The sequence below is a fragment of the Tamandua tetradactyla genome, chromosome 9, assembly GCF_023851605.1.
Source record: "Tamandua tetradactyla isolate mTamTet1 chromosome 9, mTamTet1.pri, whole genome shotgun sequence".
Lineage (NCBI taxonomy): Eukaryota > Metazoa > Chordata > Mammalia > Pilosa > Myrmecophagidae > Tamandua > Tamandua tetradactyla.
Window position 1 is genome coordinate 95,475,079 of NC_135335.1, and position 16,794 is coordinate 95,491,872.

The 16,794-nt window shown below is 36.5% G+C and overlaps 1 long non-coding RNA gene across 5 annotated transcripts in view; it reads left to right on the plus strand.

The window, feature by feature from the left end:
* The window catches only part of LOC143646216 (uncharacterized), a 92,249-nt gene that overhangs the window by 51,460 nt on the left and 23,995 nt on the right, over positions 1-16,794 (plus strand). The window contains exon 5 of one of the 5 annotated variants that reach the window (XR_013157386.1): positions 10,288-10,382. The exons of the other annotated variants lie outside the window; for them this stretch is intronic. This is a non-coding gene — a long non-coding RNA (uncharacterized LOC143646216). Of the gene's footprint in view, positions 1-10,287; positions 10,383-16,794 lie in introns of those variants that run through there. 5 annotated transcript variants of the gene reach the window in all.

Sequence of the window (16,794 nt, forward strand, 5' to 3'; positions counted from 1 at the left end):
CAATCATATTTGTTTGTTGAACCTTACCTTCTCTGTGTATCTCTACCCATCTTTGATCTTTCTATCCCACTTTTTAGGGGTATTTGGACTATGACCATTCTAACTTTTTCATATTGGAAGGGGCTGTCAATAATATGGGGCAGGGAGATGAAACTAGCTGATGTTCTGGAGAGGATGGGCCCTCTAGGTTTCAGGACGTATTTGGTCCAGGGACCCATCTGTAGGTTGTAGGTTTCTGGAAAGTTACCTAGAGCATGGAACCTTTGTAGAATCCTATATATTGTCCTTGGTGTTCTTTAGGATTAGCTGGAATGATTTTGGTCAGGGTTTGGCAAGTTAGGATAGATAGCAGTGTCTAACTGAAGATTGTAGAAGAGTGACCTCCAGAGTAGCTTCTCGATTCGATTTGAACTCTCCCAGCCACTGATACTTCATTAGTTACACTTCTTTTTTTTTTTTTATTAATTAAAAAAAGAATTAACAAAACAATTAGAAATCATTCCAATCTACATGTACAATCAGTAATTCTTAATAACATCACATAGTTGCATATTCATCATTTCTTAGTACATTTGCATCGATTTAGAAAAAGAAATAAAAAGACAACAGAATAAGAGTTAAAACAATAATAGAAAGAAAAAAAAACAAAAAAAACAAAAACAAAAAACCTATACCTCACATGCAGCTTCATTCAGTGTTTTAACATAATTGCATTACAATTGGGTAGTATTGTGCTGTCCATTTCTGAGTTTTTATATCCAGTCCCATTGTACAGTCTGTATCCCTTCATCTCCAATTATCCCTTCTCTTTTTTTTTTTTTTTTTAATTAACGGAAAAAAGAAATTAACCCAACATTTAGAGATCATACCATTCTACACATGCAATCATTAATTCTTAACATCATCACATAGATGCATGATCATCATTTCTTAGTACATTTGCATTGGTTTAGAAGAACTAGCAACATAACCGAAAAAGATATAGAATGTTAATATAGAGAAAAAAATAAAAGTAATAATAGTAAAATCAAAACAAAACAAAACAAAACAAAACAAAAACCTATAGCTCAGATGCAGCTTCATTCAGTGTTTTAACATGATTACTTTACAATTAGGTATTATTGTGCTGTCCATTTTTGAGTTTTTGTATCTAGTCCTGTTGCACAGTCTGTATCCCTTCAGCTTCAATTACTCATTGTCTTACCCTGTTTCTAACTCCTGCTGAACTCTGTTACCAATGACATATTTCAAGTTTATTCTCGAATGTCCGTTCACATCAGTGGGACCATACAGTATTTGTCCTTTAGTTTTTGGCTGGATTCACTCAGCATAATATTCTCTAGGTCCATCCATGTTATTACATGGTTCATAAGTTTATCTTGTCTTAAAGCTGCATAATATTCCATCGTATGTATATACCACAGTTTGTTTAGCCACTCTTCTGTTGATGGAGATTTTGGCTGTTTCCATCTCTTTGCAATTGTAAATAATGCTGCTATAAACATTGGTGTGCAAATGTCCGTTTGTGTCTTTGCCCTTAAGTCCTTTGAGTAGATACCTAGCAATGGTATTGCTGGGTCGTATGGCAATTCTATATTCAGCTTTTTGAGGAACCGCCAAACTGCCTTCCACAGTGGTTGCACCCTTTGACATTCCCACCAACAGTGGATAAGTGTGCCTCTTTCTCCGCATCCTCTCCAGCACTTGTCATTTTCTGTTTTGTTGATAATGGCCATTCTGGTGGGTGTGAGATGATATCTCATTGTGGTTTTGATTTGCATTTCTCTAATGGCCAGGGACATTGAGCATCTCTTCATGTGCCTCTTGGCCATCCGTATTTCCTCTTCTGAGAGGTGTCTGTTCAAGTCTTTTTCCCATTTTGTAATTGGGTTGGCTGTCTTTTTGTTGTTGAGATGAACAATCTCTTTATAAATTCTGGATACTAGACCTTTATCTGATATATCATTTCCAAATATTGTCTCCCATTGTGAAGGCTGTCTTTCTACTTTCTTGATGAAGTTCTTTGATGCACAAAAGTATTTAATTTTGAGGAGTTCCCATTTATTTATTTCCTTCTTCAGTGCTCTTGCTTTAGGTTTAAGGTCCATAAAACCGCCTCCAGTTGTAAGATCCATAAGATATCTCCCAACATTTTCCTCTAACTGTTTTATGGTCTTAGACCTAATGTTTAGATCTTTGATCCATTTTGAGTTAACTTTTGTATAGGGTGTGAGAGATGGGTCTTCTTTCATTCTTTTGCATATGGATATCCAGTTCTCTAGGCACCATTTATTGAAGAGACTGCTCTGTCCCAGGTGAGTTGGCTTGACTGCCTTATCAAAGATCAAATGTCCATAGATGAGAGGGTCTATATCTGAGCACTCTATTCGATTCCATTGGTCGATATATCTATCTTTATGCCAATACCATGCTGTTTTGACCACTGTGGCTTCATAATATGCCTTAAAGTCAGGCAGCGCGAGACCTCCAGCTTCGTTTTTTTTCCTCAAGATGTTTTTAGCAATTCGGGGCACCCTGCCCTTCCAGATAAATTTGCTTATTGGTTTTTCTATTTCTGAAAAGTAAGTTTCTGGGATTTTGATTGGTATTGCATTGAATCTGTAAATCAATTTAGGTAGGATTGACATCTTAACTATATTTAGTCTTCCAATCCATGAACACGGTATGCCCTTCCATCTATTTAGGTCTTCTGTGATTTCTTTTAGCAGTTTTTTGTAGTTTTCTTTATATAGGTTTTTTGTCTCTTTAGTTAAATTTATTCCTAGGTATTTTATTCTTTTAGTTGCAATTGTAAATGGGATTCGTTTCTTGATTTCCCCCTCAGCTTGTTCATTACTAGTGTATAGAAATGCTACAGATTTTTGAATGTTGATCTTGTAACCTGCTACTTTGCTGTACTCATTTATTAGCTCTAGTAGTTTTGTTGTGGATTTTTCCGGGTTTTCGACGTATAGTATCATATCGTCTGCAAACAGTGATAGTTTTACTTCTTCCTTTCCAATTTTGATGCCTTGTATTTCTTTTTCTTGTCTAATTGCTCTGGCTAGAACCTCCAACACAATGTTGAATAATAGTGGTGATAGTGGACATCCTTGTCTTGTTCCTGATCTTAGGGGGAAAGTTTTCAATTTTTCCCCATTGAGGATGATATTAGCTGTGGGTTTTTCATATATTCCCTCTATCATTTTAAGGAACTTCCCTTGTATTCCTATCTTTTGAAGTGTTTTCAACAGGAAAGGATGTTGAATCTTGTCGAATGCCTTCTCTGCATCAATTGAGATGATCATGTGATTTTTCTGCTTTGATTTGTTGATATGGTGTATTACATTAATTGATTTTCTTATGTTGAACCATCCTTGCATACCTGGGATGAATCCTACTTGGTCATGATGTATAATTCTTTTAATGTGTTGTTGGATACGATTTGCTAGAATTTTATTGAGGATTTTTGCATCTGTATTCATTAGAGAGATTGGTCTGTAGTTTTCTTTTTTTGTAATATCTTTGCCTGGTTTTGGTATGAGGGTGATGTTGGCTTCATAGAATGAATTAGGTAGTTTTCCCTCCACTTCGATTTTTTGGAAGAGTTTGAAGAGAATTGGTACTAATTCTTTCTGGAACGTTTGGTAGAATTCACATGTGAAGCCATCTGGTCCTGGACTTTTCTTTTTAGGAAGCTTTTGAATGACTAATTCAATTTCTTTACTTGTGATTGGTTTGTTGAGGTCATCTATGTCTTCTTGAGTCAAAGTTGGTTGTTCATGTCTTTCCAGGAACCCGTCCATTTCCTCTAAATTGTTGTATTTATTAGCGTAAAGTTGTTCATAGTATCCTGTTATTACCTCCTTTATTTCTGTGAGGTCAGTAGTTATGTCTCCTCTTCCATTTCTGATCTTATTTATTTGCATCCTCTCTCTTCTTCTTTTTGTCAATCTTGCTAAGGGCCCATCAATCTTATTGATTTTCTCATAGAACCAACTTCTGGCCTTATTGATTTTCTCTATTGTTTTCAATTTCATTTATTTGTGCTCTAATCTTTGTTATTTCTTTCCTTTTGCTTGCTTTGGGGTTAGCTTGCTGTTCTTTCTCCAGTTCTTCCAAATGGATAGTTAATTCCTGAATTTTTGCCTTTTCTTCTTTTCTGATATAGGCATTTAGAGCAATAAATTTCCCTCTTAGCACTGCCTTTGTTGCGTCCCATAAGTTTTGATATGTTGTGTTTTCATTTTCATTCGCCTCGAGGTATTTGCTAATTTCTCTTGCAATTTCTTCTTTGACCCAGTCGTTGTTTAGGAGTGTGTTGTTGAGCCTCCACGTATTTGTGAATTTTCTGGCACTCTGCCTATTATTGATTTCCAACATCATTCCTTTATGGTCCGCGAAAGTGTTGTGTAAGATTTCAATCTTTTTAAATTTGTTGAGACTTGCTTTGTGACCCAGCATATGGTCTATCTTTGGGAATGATCCATGAGCACTTGAGAAAAAGGTGTATCCTGCTGTTGTGGGATGTAATGTCCTATAAATGTCTATTAAGTCTAGTTCATTTATAGTAATATTCAGATTCTCTATTTCTTTGTTGATCCTCTGTCTAGATGTTCTGTCCCTTGATGAGAGTGGTGAGTTGAAGTCTCCAACTATTATGGTATATGAGTCTATTTCCCTTTTCAGTGTTTGCAGTATATTCCTCACGTATTTTGGGGCATTCTGATTCGGTGCGTAAATATTTATGATTGTTATGTCTTCTTGTTTAATTGTTCCTTTTATTAGTATATAGTGTCCTTCTTTGTCTCTTTTAACTGTTTTACATTTGAAGTCTAATTTGTTGGATATTAGTATAGCCACTCCTGCTCTTTTCTGGTTGTTATTTGCATGAAATATCTTTTCCCAACCTTTCACTTTCAACCTATGTTTATCTTTGGGTCTAAGATGTGTTTCCTGTAGACAGCATATAGAAGGATCCTGTTTTTTAATCCATTCTGCCAATCTATGTCTTTTGATTGGGGAATTCAGTCCATTGACATTTAGTGTTATTACTGTTTGGATAATATTTTCCTCTACCATTTTGCCTTTTGTATTATATATATCATATCTGATTTTCCTTCTTTCTACACTCTTTTCCATATCTCTCTCTTCTGTCTTTTTGTATCTGACTCTAGTGCTCCCTTTAGTATTTCTTGCAGAGCTGGTCTCTTGGTCACAAATTCTTTCAGTGACTTTTTGTCTGAGAATGTTTTAATTTCTCCCTCATTTTTGAAGGATAATTTTGCTGTATATAGGAGTCTTGGTTGGCAGTTTTTCTCTTTTAGTATTTTAAATATATCATCCCACTGTCTTCTAGCTTCCATGGTTTCTGCTGAGAAATCTACACAAAGTCTTATTGGGTTTCCCTTGTATGTAATGGATTGTTTTTCTCTTGCTGCTTTCAAGATCTTCTCTTTCTCTTTGACCTCTGACATTCTAACTAGTAAGTGTCTTGGAGAACGCCTATTTGGGTCTAATCTCTTTGGGGTGCGCTGCACTTCTTGGATCTGTAATTTTAGGTCTTTCATAAGAGTTGGGAAATTTTCAGTGATAATTTCTTCCATTAGTTTTTCTCCTCCTTTTCCCTTCTCTTCTCCTTCTGGGACACCCACAACACGTATATTTGTGCGGTTCATATTGTCCTTGAGTTCCCTGATACCCTGTTCAAATTTTTCCATTCTTTTCCCTATAGTTTCTGTTTCTTTTTGGAATTCAGATGTTCCATCCTCCAAATCACTAATTCTATCTTCTGTCTCTTTAAATCTATCATTGTAGCTATCCATTATTTTTTCTATGTTTGCTACTTTATCCTTCACTTCCATAAGTTCTGCGATTTGTTTTTTCAGTTTTTCTATTTCTTCTTTATGTTCAGCCCATGTCCTCTTCATGTCCTCCCTCAATTTATCGATTTCATTTTTGAAGAGGTTTTCCATTTCTGTTCGTATATTCAGCATTAGTTGTCTCAGCTCTTGTGTCTCATTTGAGCTATTGGTTTGTTCCTTTGACTGAGCCATATTCTCAATCTTTTGAGCGTGGACAGTTATCTTCTGCTGCTGGCGTCTGGGCATTTATTCAGATTTCTCTTGGTGTTGGACCCAGCAAGGTTGTAATATTTTTCTGTGAAATCTCTGGGTTCTGTTTTTCTTATCCTGCCCAGTAGGTGGCGCTCGTGGCACACGTTTGTCTGCGGGTCCCACCAGTAAAAGGTGCTGTGGGACCTTAAACTTTGGAAAACTCTCGCCGTCCTGGGGGTTCGCTAGCCTAAGCGGCTTGAGCCGGCCCTCGGTCCGAACGCAGGGAGGGTTGCTGGTCGCCGCAGCCAGGGAAAGAGCCCGTCCGAATTTCCTAGTCGGCCCTGGGCAACAAGCGTGGTGGGAGGGCGCCAGCGGCAGCGGCCTGCCCGAGAGAGTGCACGTTCCCCGGGAGTCACGGGTTTGGAAGGGGCCTCCCCCACCCGTCACCGTTCTCCGCGGGCTGGGGATTTCCGATCCAATTCTCTCAGTTGGTCCGGGGGCTGCGCGTGGTGTGGGCGCCAGTCGCCTTGGTTTCAGGGGACCACCTCTCCAATTCTCCCAGCCGGCCCGGGAAGGGGGAAGGGAGTAACTCCGGCCGCTTGCCACCCCGCCCGGTAAGGCCCACGCGCCTCGGCGATCTCACCCGAGCTGCTTCTCTCAGCCAGCCAGCCATTCCAGGATGGGGTACGCTGTCTTTTTTATCTCTGTTGTGGCTTTGGGCACTTTCTGTATCGTTTCTACTCCCCTAGTAGGTGTCCTGGAGAAGAAACTAAGATCCGCGCGTCTTACTAAGCCGCCATCTTCCAGGAAGTCCCCCAGTTACACTTCTTTTTCCCCTTTTTGTCAGAATGGAATTGTTGATCATACAGAGCCAGGGCCGTACTCACCCCTGGGAGTCATCTGCCACACTGCCAGGGAGACTTTCACCCCTGGATATCATGTCCCACGTAGGGGAGAGGGCAATGATTTCACTTGCAGAGTTGGGTTAGAGAGCATGAGACCACATCTAAGCAACAAAAGAGGTCCTCCATAAGCAACTTTTAGGCATACCTATAGACAGGCTAAGCTTCTCTGCTACCTAAATAATCTTCATAAAAATAAGCCTCAAGATCAAGGGCTTGGCCTATTGTTTAGGGCGTCCATAATGTTTGACACAGTATCAGGGGATTCCCTGATAGTAAAGTTTAATAGTTCCATATTTTTTCTCCCATCCCTCAAGGGACTTTGCCAATACTTTTTAATTATCTGCTTAATATACCCTGGGGTGTATCCAGGCAGTACATTAAGTTATACAGGATTAAAAGCCCTCATTCTTATTCTGGCCTCCCTGTGTTTCAATTGTTCAAATGAGATTTCCAGACAGGTTGAGTTGGATTATGTGCTACAGAAAATTTAGGTTCCAGACAAAACAATTTATTTTAAATGCATTTATTTAAGATTAAGAACCCATCTTGTTTAACCTGGATTCAGTCAGAGCCTTTTATCAGAATATCATACCATTTAAATCTGAGACGCAAGAAATAAACATAGGCACATATACCCACAAACATTTGGAAAGAGTGTACATTGGAAAACTATCCACAGAGGAAAATAATTGAGTAAGAAAACTGGGAACCTTGGTTATGAGGGGGCAAAAGATTCCTGCTATCAGAGCAGAGTGACATCCCATCCGAGGTCAGCTTGGCATACTTTCTTCCACTGGTCTCAAAAAAGTAGATGAGTTCTAAAATATAGACAGTGTATTCCTTACCCCTTGCTCTGAATTACTTTAATCCTGACCTGATCGGCTTCATTCTTATCTCTAAATACCAGGTTACAGATATATAAAACAGCAAAATCCAAAAATAGTAATTACCACTCTGGACTAAATGTGTCTGCTATAGGAGTTTACAATCTAGGCCCCTGCTTTCTCATAAGCATTTTCTAAAGAAGACCATATATAGTTGTTCTTTCATTTCTGGCTTATTTTGCCTCACCAAATGTCCCACATGTCTGTTCACATTGTTGCATGCCTCATGACTTTTTCCTTTTGTAGCAGCACAATATTCGATCATATGGATACACATTCGGTCACCAATCTACTTCTCAGTCAGTGCATCCTTCAGCCACCTGCGTTCATTAGGCATCATATATAATGCCCAAAGTCCACAGACCATCAACACTCTCAATTTTAGATAAATTTCATTTTCCCAAGATAAAGATAACCAATAAATACACCCTCACCAAATAGGAAATCTAAACCTCCCTGTAATTCTTGTCCCTCCTCCCATTATTTACCCCTGCTGTTGCTGTGGTACTGCTGATGTTTTCCTGTTAAATTTTGTGCATAGCACGCAATAGCAGTTTTCCCCCTATACCCTGGACTTAAGCATTCTTTGTACATAAATCTATATGTTACACTTTACAGTTAAAAAAATGCTAAAAGTAAACACGTGGCTGTCCCCACAAAATTGGATTAGGATTAAAAGAATGTGGCTTTTCTGTGGTACATATGAGTTTCAAACCAGCACAAAAGGTAATGAAGAATATTGGCCCCACTTCTTAGGTGAAACAAGCAAAGCACTTAGATGGTAAAATGGGATTTAAATCCAGGTGGCTTAACTCTGGAAAGTGGTTCTTAATCTCTGTCATCTCCATTGGCCCATGGTTCCTCTCAAGAGATTCTGGCTTCCTTCTCTGTGAGAACAGCTTTCTACTCATCTTGCTTCTGTAAGTTACTTCTTTCTTCATGCTCTTATGTCTTTGATTTGGTTCCACCCCCATTGCATCTTAACTTTCTTAAAAAGAAAGACTCTCAACCTGTCTTGAAAATGAGGTCTTATTGTATGCATCTGTTCGCTTCATTTTAGGAACTCAATGCATTTATTTAAGATTAAGAACCCATCTTGCTTAACCTGGATTCAGTCAGAGACTCTTATTGGAACAACATACCATTTAAATCTGAGACACAAGGAATAAACATATGCACACATACTCACAAACATTTGAAGAGAGTCTACATGGGAAAACTATCCACAGAGGAAAATAATTGAGTAAGAAGGCTAGAGACTTTGGTTATGATGGGGCAAAGGATTCCTACTGTCAGAACAGAGTGACATCCCATCCAAGGTCAGCTTGGCATACCTGAGTGGTGATCAGAGCAATTATCTTGTTATGTCTGGAATGAAGGATACTTTCAACTAGTGCTAGAGAAGATCATTTCCTCAGAGACTATTTTTCCCTTCACCTACTTTCCTAGTTCTTTGAAATGTTTGACCCCCAAATCTCTGCATGTAATCTTTGAGTCCAGCTGCCCCTCCAACATCCTTTCCCTATTTCTGTACAGAAGTCACATTGCATATGGGAAATGCAAATGGAGGGTGGGTCAGACCAAAAACTTCAGGACAGAGGGTATTTGAGTGCATGACATCGAGAAGCCTAGGCATCTGTATCTGACTAGTAAAGGCTTTGTGGGGTCTCTTTTGTATGTGGAGACACAAATCACTACTTAACTATTAGAGGACTGCCAACCAAATACATACACAGTATACAGTAAACAAACCCCCTGATAAAAACCAGTATTGACTTCTGTTTTAAGTGAATTTCTAATTTTCAACTTTTTTAACCAGAAAGAAGTTAAATATCAGAGTTTTATAAACCAGAAAAAAATTGCCACTGAGCAGCTGCCACTGTGGTACCTTAAGTTCTGGGACAGTATAGTGAGTTTGAAGGTTCTGATACCAAGCAAATAATTCAGGGTTGAAGTGATTTCTATAGGCTGGGCACATTAGAATCTATTTTTTGAGAGGGATGCTTTGTCTTGGGTCTATATTTGGTTGAAGTATCTGTGCTCTTTAGGGGCTCAGTTGCTTTAGTCCCTGGACAAAAAATTCTTATTAATTAGGGTCTGCATGTCAACTAGATTCATGATGGACATGATTCAGTTCTGAGAATTCTAACTTATGTTACAGTAGAAAATATAGAAAAAATATCGTGCAATATCGATATTGAAAAAAACTGCAAAAGCATAAAAATTCATTTGGAACAAATTGCTCAATAAAGGATAAATGACTACAGATTTAAGGAAAGGCGGTAAAGGAAGGGAAAACTTGAGATTCAGTAGATAAATTCTTCCTACTTTCAGGGATTTAAATTTCATATATTGTTTACATTTTGTGTGTGGTAGCAGTTTGGAATTTCCTAATTTTGCTTTCAAATTTTCTGATGCAAACATACTTTGTACTCTTTTTAGATGTACCTTCCAAATTCAGAACCACATTTAGATACAAAGAAAGGAAAGAGAAAGGAGAAGAAATAAGCAGTCTGCTCCATAAGAAATAAATTGACTAAGATGTATTTAATTGAATTCTGGACATTAAAAAGAGGAAAAGGGAGAGTGAGAGTATTGTATAATTCTTTTGAAGGGGCATACTCAGTTATCAGTTAGTTCTCTGCCTTGTTCCGCAATTTAAGGAATATCTGAGTAAATTGAAAAATTATGGTAAAAGCTCATTTCTTTCTCATTTGGAAGGTTATCAAGTGCTAATAAACAGTTTTTGAAATGTGTGATTCTCTGTTGTCTTTGGGCTAGTGATTTGAAGCTCATTTTCTTTCATAATATCTATTTCTTTTGAGGTGAAAAAATTTTGAAGTAGGACATCTTTTCAAAAATGTTTTTAAATATTTTAAATTTCTTAAAAGTTCATTTGGGAAATGTTTCATTTTATTTAAGAAAGAAAATTTTAACATTTTAAAGTCTATTCTTTGAATGAATACCTGCAAATTCGGTAGTATATAAATGACGCAGTTTGATAGTATTCTGGTTTGGTAAAGCTGTCGGAATGCAATATACCAGAAATTGACTGGCTTTTGACAATGGAGATATATTAGCTTACAAGTTTATAAGGCCATGAAAATTTCTACATAAAAACATCAACAGGATGATACCTTCTCTGAAGACCAGTTACCAGCAAGCTTGGGCTCTTCTGTCAGATAGCAAGGCACATGGCAATGTTTGCTGGTCCTTTTCTCCCAGGTTTCATTGCTTCCAGCTTCTGGCCTCAGTGGCTTACTCTCTTCGGCTTTTCTGGCTGTATCCATGTTTTTTCTGTGAGCTTCTCTCAATTTCATCTTTTAGCTTCTGTATGTGTTTTATGCTCTTATAAAGGACTTCAGTAAGAAAATTAACACCAACCTCTGGGCATGCCTTAGCTGAAATAACTTAATCAAAAGGCCCCACCTGCAACAGTTCTGTAACTACAGAAATGGATCAAAAACATTATCTTTTCTGGGGTACAAAATGGCTTGAAACTACAACAGAGAGTATAAGGGCGATATAATGATGTTGGTCACAGTTTCAGATTCTGGATATATTGAAGGTTTCCTCCATTTACAAAAGTAAAAGAAAAAAGTAAAATGATATTTGCACTCAATACATATCAATTGGGCCATGAGTCATGAGTATATTTTGGTTCCAAAAAAAAAAAAAAATCCCTGGCAACAAGACATGTTTCTCTGAACCATCCCCAACTTGTCTAATTGTACATAGTCAAGTTCTATCCACATTCTTGACTCTGCTATGTGGGGATGGGGAAAAAAGAGAAAAAAAATCTAGCATATATTATTAAATAACTGATTCCAGATGTCCACAAGACACTAAGCTTCTAGCATACACTGGAAGTTCTTGGAAATTACACATTCTACCATCAACCAGAAATGCCCAGTGGCATGTTTAGCAATGTTACTGCTGGTGTGTATCCCTCATGATCAGAACAATATCCACCCTCTCCCTCTATAGCGGTAAAAGATAGGGCTATTGGGACAGCCCACCACTTCTCTCTTCTTTCCACAGATGTCTTCCTTCTTTCTTTCATCCCTTCCCACTCCAGAGACTCTACCTTGCCCACTATGGCTGTAGGTTACCCATTGCTCTGGTCCTTTCTGAGGTCCATTAATCTTATTTATCACAGATCTGCCTATCACATTATCAGGAAGTCGGTCCTCTGTCTTTTCTCTATCACTGTGCAACAGACTGAGCCCCATAAAGACTTTGATTTTTAATTCAAGATGGAATTATATTCTTCAATCCTCTTAGGTCCTCTTAAGGAATTTGGTTAAGAAATTCTTCCCCATGATTTTTTATTTGGGGGAACTTTCGTTACATCCAAACTACTGAATAAATAATGAGGAGTATACTCCAATGACAAGGATAATTTCATTAAGGTAGTTTTATAGAGCTGTGTTCTGAATGACAAATGGTTAATGCTAATTTGGGATTTTGAAATTCATGAAAGATGCTCTTAATTCTGATTTCACTCGATTGTCTAGCCCTTGGAGACATTAATTCAAACAATGTAGTGAAAACAAATACAGAATGATCATTACATTGAAATTTAATTTCTGCATAAATTAGTCAATGTGATGAGAAAAGAACCTCCATTTTCCTTTTATAGCATATTCTTTTAACATTTCGGTTTAGACTAATGAGTCCCCTCAAGGCTTACAAATAACTAATTTCCATTCTATCTAATTACCCTAATGTGATTATCTATTTTTCCAAGAATGAGAGACATTTTCTGCTCTTTTGCAGACATGCATGACATTCAGCAGTTCTTCCAGTTTTTTTTGTTTTTGTTTTTGTTTTTAAGACACAAGAACACACATTTAGCAAGAAAATGTTTTTTAAAGTGTCAAATTGAATGTTTTAGTTTCGGCAAACCATTCCCGTACACTGCAGTCATATAACATGTCCTAAAGAGAAAATAGAAAAGTTGAAACTACTGAGTCACAGTGCAAGTAATCTTTGGAAATGTTTCATTATTAAACACTGACATCTTTCACACTTTTTCTTTCTTGCCATAATGAGAAGAAAAGATTGTGCTTGGTTCTAACTTAAAATATGTTTAACAAGTTTCTTAGAAAATTTTCTTTGAAACAAATGATCTTGTTTCAGGGTTTCTTTGAGTCCTGGAAATAAAGGAAACATTTAATTTTTCTTCCCTCTTCTACTTCATTTTGTCCAATGAACAATACAAAGCAAGCACATTTGGATAGGAAGAGACCATAAACCATTGTTTTTACTTTTTGACTGAAAAGGTTAGAGTCCTACAGTTATCATATGTCTGAGCATCTCAAGATAAGAGGAAGGGATACTCTTCATGGAATTCTAAAAGGGAAGAATGTAAGTATTCTAGACACTTCTCCAATTGCGATGACTTTTCTTAGTACTCCACTCCCTGCTCCTCCCTCCACACACACACTTTCAAATAGATAGATGAACACTTGACATATGAAGTGATTACCAGTTGCTCTGGATATTGGAGGTTTTGCAACATCTATTTCATTTCTTTCCTTCACTGTATAGCAGCATGTGGTTTGGGTAGGATTGACTCATCCCATGCTCAAGTTAGAGATATTTCAATTAGGCCCAAAGACAACAGTGCATCCAATTAACAGACTATATTGTTTGAGTCAAGGTGGAATTGTAACCGAAGTTGGTGCACGGTGAAGCACCAGACATCTTGTTTGATGGCTAATGTAGATAATGCACTTTTCCCTGGTAGACATGAGCAAGCAGGAATAACAAGGTGAATATTGAGTCACATTTGCTGCCAGGAGGCATCTTGCAATCATTTTGGCAAAAAACTGATGTTATTGATGGTCAGGAAGAGAAACAGAAAGAAACCCAGTTCTTGGTGACAAGGTTAACATGCTGAATCAAGACTTTTATCAAAGTAGAAATGATTATAGAAATTTCTAGAAATATAAATATTGAACCAATACATACTTTTTGTTGTTTAATCTGGTTTTTGTTATGTGTTCTATTACTTAGAGCTGAATGCATCCTCAATGATGAACTGTTGATCCCAACTGCAGGACACTTACCCAGAGTGACGATGCTGTCTTTTTTTCATCTGTCTAAGTAGTACAGTTAATTTTTTCTAGACATGTTAATTAATGGCTTTAGTTAACAATCTTTAACTAAATAATGTTAATTAGTGGCTTGAGTTAACAGTCTTTTCTGACCCAATTTTAGTAACTCTTAAGAGGAACATATATACACAAATATATGTAATTTACATATATAATATGTGTCATAATGTAATAATATTATACAATATATTTTTACAATTTTCCTTGGATATAAACTGTTTTACTTTTTTCTCAAAAAAACTGTACTTCCCATTATCCAGGTTTATGTCTATCTTTCTTTAGTTCTTATAGACACTTAAACTTTAATTAGGGTTATATGTATGCAAACTGTATGAAACAAAAATACTCAGATATTTCATTTGGAATTAACTATGGCATGGATAAAATGCAGAATTGTGTTCAATGAGTAGATTGCACAATGATCAAAACAACATTTTACTCTCTTTCCATAACCATCTAAGTCCCTTATGCCGCCCCCTTTTCCCAGCTTCTAGAATTCTCACACAGCCTCTGTTTGTTATGTATTCACTTTCAGATATCCAAAGTAATCTTCCAGTCATTAAAAAGATAATTTCAATAATTAATTCATATACTCCTGTGTAATAAGCAAAATTCTGCACCTTGCAAAAAATAAAGCATTTGAAAAATACTAGAAACAATTCAAATTAGTATTTATAGGAGAATGGTTGAATAATTTATGGTATGTTCACACAATAGATTACTATGCATGTATTAAAAAGGAAAGATATATTTAACTGAATAGAGCATGATTTCCAAGCTATATTTTTATTGTTATATATTATATTGTTATGAACTCATGCTTTCAAATACATATAGATAAATGCATACTGAAGTAGACGGAGATTATATGTGTGTGTGTGTGTGTTTGTGTTTCATAGTTTTGTCTGTGAGTGAGCCTATAAGCAAACATACTGCAGTAGCAATGAGCACACTTATTACCCAGATACTTGTTTTTAAATGTCATTCTCCAAGAAATGCAACTCAGGATTTCAGAAAAAAAGCTGATCTGGGCAAGAATGTACAGAGATCAGTTTAGAACAGGAAAGAAAACATAGTGCTCAAAGAATGATAAGCACATGTCAGAACAACACAGAAGTCACCTTGAAGGGGCTGTCACTGGTCAAATATAGGAGAATTTAGGTATCAAAAGGCAAAATGATACTAGCATATATTGTAACCTATAGGATAAAATAAGATCCAGGAGTCTATGCTGATGTAAAAGAATAAAATCAATAAATGGTGAGAGGGGAAAGCTCTTGCTTAAAGTTGAATTCTAATTAAGAAATGTAGAAGAAATAATGGAAATAGAATATCACCATTTAAAAAACATCAACATCATAATTTTTGTTTCAGTATGAATCAGGTGGGTGAACTACAGTGGATGAACCCATGATGAAAAGCAGGATATTTACTGAGTTACAAGAATCTCTCCACAGAATATTTTTTCATTACAAAGAGTTTTATAGCAACTTTACAATGGAGAATCTGGTAGACTTCACCTTAATTAAGTAGTCAAAACTAGCATAACCAGTAATGAGGCAAATCAGTATCATGTGTTTTCTAATAAGATGCACTGAGAAGAACGCACCATCACTTTGGTGATATTTTTGCCATGCCTGCATAACCTGGGTTTGATCATAAGGAATCCTCCAAGCAAACAAAATATATTAAAGGATAGTTCACAATATCTTCAATCTTCCACAATATGCTCATGTTTGAACTCAATAAGCATGCCAAGAAGTTCCAAGAATAGATCAACTTACTCATATTGCAGGCATCCAAATATGTGTGACGCATACATTTAATGTGTGGTTTTGTATTGTATGCTGGACCAGCACACATATGTATGTGTGTATGTGTGTGTGTCTGTATTCATACATATATAAGTGTGTATGTATGTGTTTGCATCTGTATACATTACATAAGTGAGACGTTTGATGAAATTTTGTAAGCCATCTGAAGATTAGTAATAGTATTATATCAATATAATTTCCTGAATTTGATCATTGCATTATCATGTAAAAGAATGTCTTTGTTTTTAGGAAATACTCACTTAAGTGTTTAGAATTAAAATGGTTTACCTTAGGTTTAAGAAATAAGGAATGGTCAAATTCTTTATTTCTTCTGTTAGTTCTTTTTTTAAAATTTTTTATTATATAACATAACATATATACAAAGCAGAGAAAGAAAAGATCAATAGTTTTCAAAACCCTCTTCAACAAGTACTTACAGGACAGATTCCAGAGTTTGGCATGGGCTACCATACCATCCTCTCAGAGTTTTCCTTCTAGTTGCTCCAGGATATAGGAGGCTATGTTGATAATATTTTTTTATCATCACATTTGACTTTTTTCTTTTTTGTATAAAATAACATACACACAACAAAGCATTAAATTTCAAAGTACAACACAACAATTAGTTGTATAATATGTCTCAAAGTTTGATGTGGGTTACAATTCCACAATTTTAGGTTTTTACTTCCACCTGTTCTAAGATACTGGAGACTAAAAGAAATGTCAATATAATGATTCAGTAATCATCCTCATTTGTTAAACCCTAACTTCTGTGTGTAACTCCACCATAACCTTTGATTTTTATTTCATTGTTTAGGGGTATTTGGGGTATACACATTCTAACTTCTTCATGTTGGAAGGGGTTGTCAATAATATGGGATAGGGGGATGAAACTAGCTGATGTTCTGGAGAGGCTGACCCCTCTGCATTTCGGGACTTATCTGGTCCAAGGATCCATTTAGAGGTTGTAGGTTTTTGCAAAGTCACCCTAGTGCATGGAACTTTGTATAATC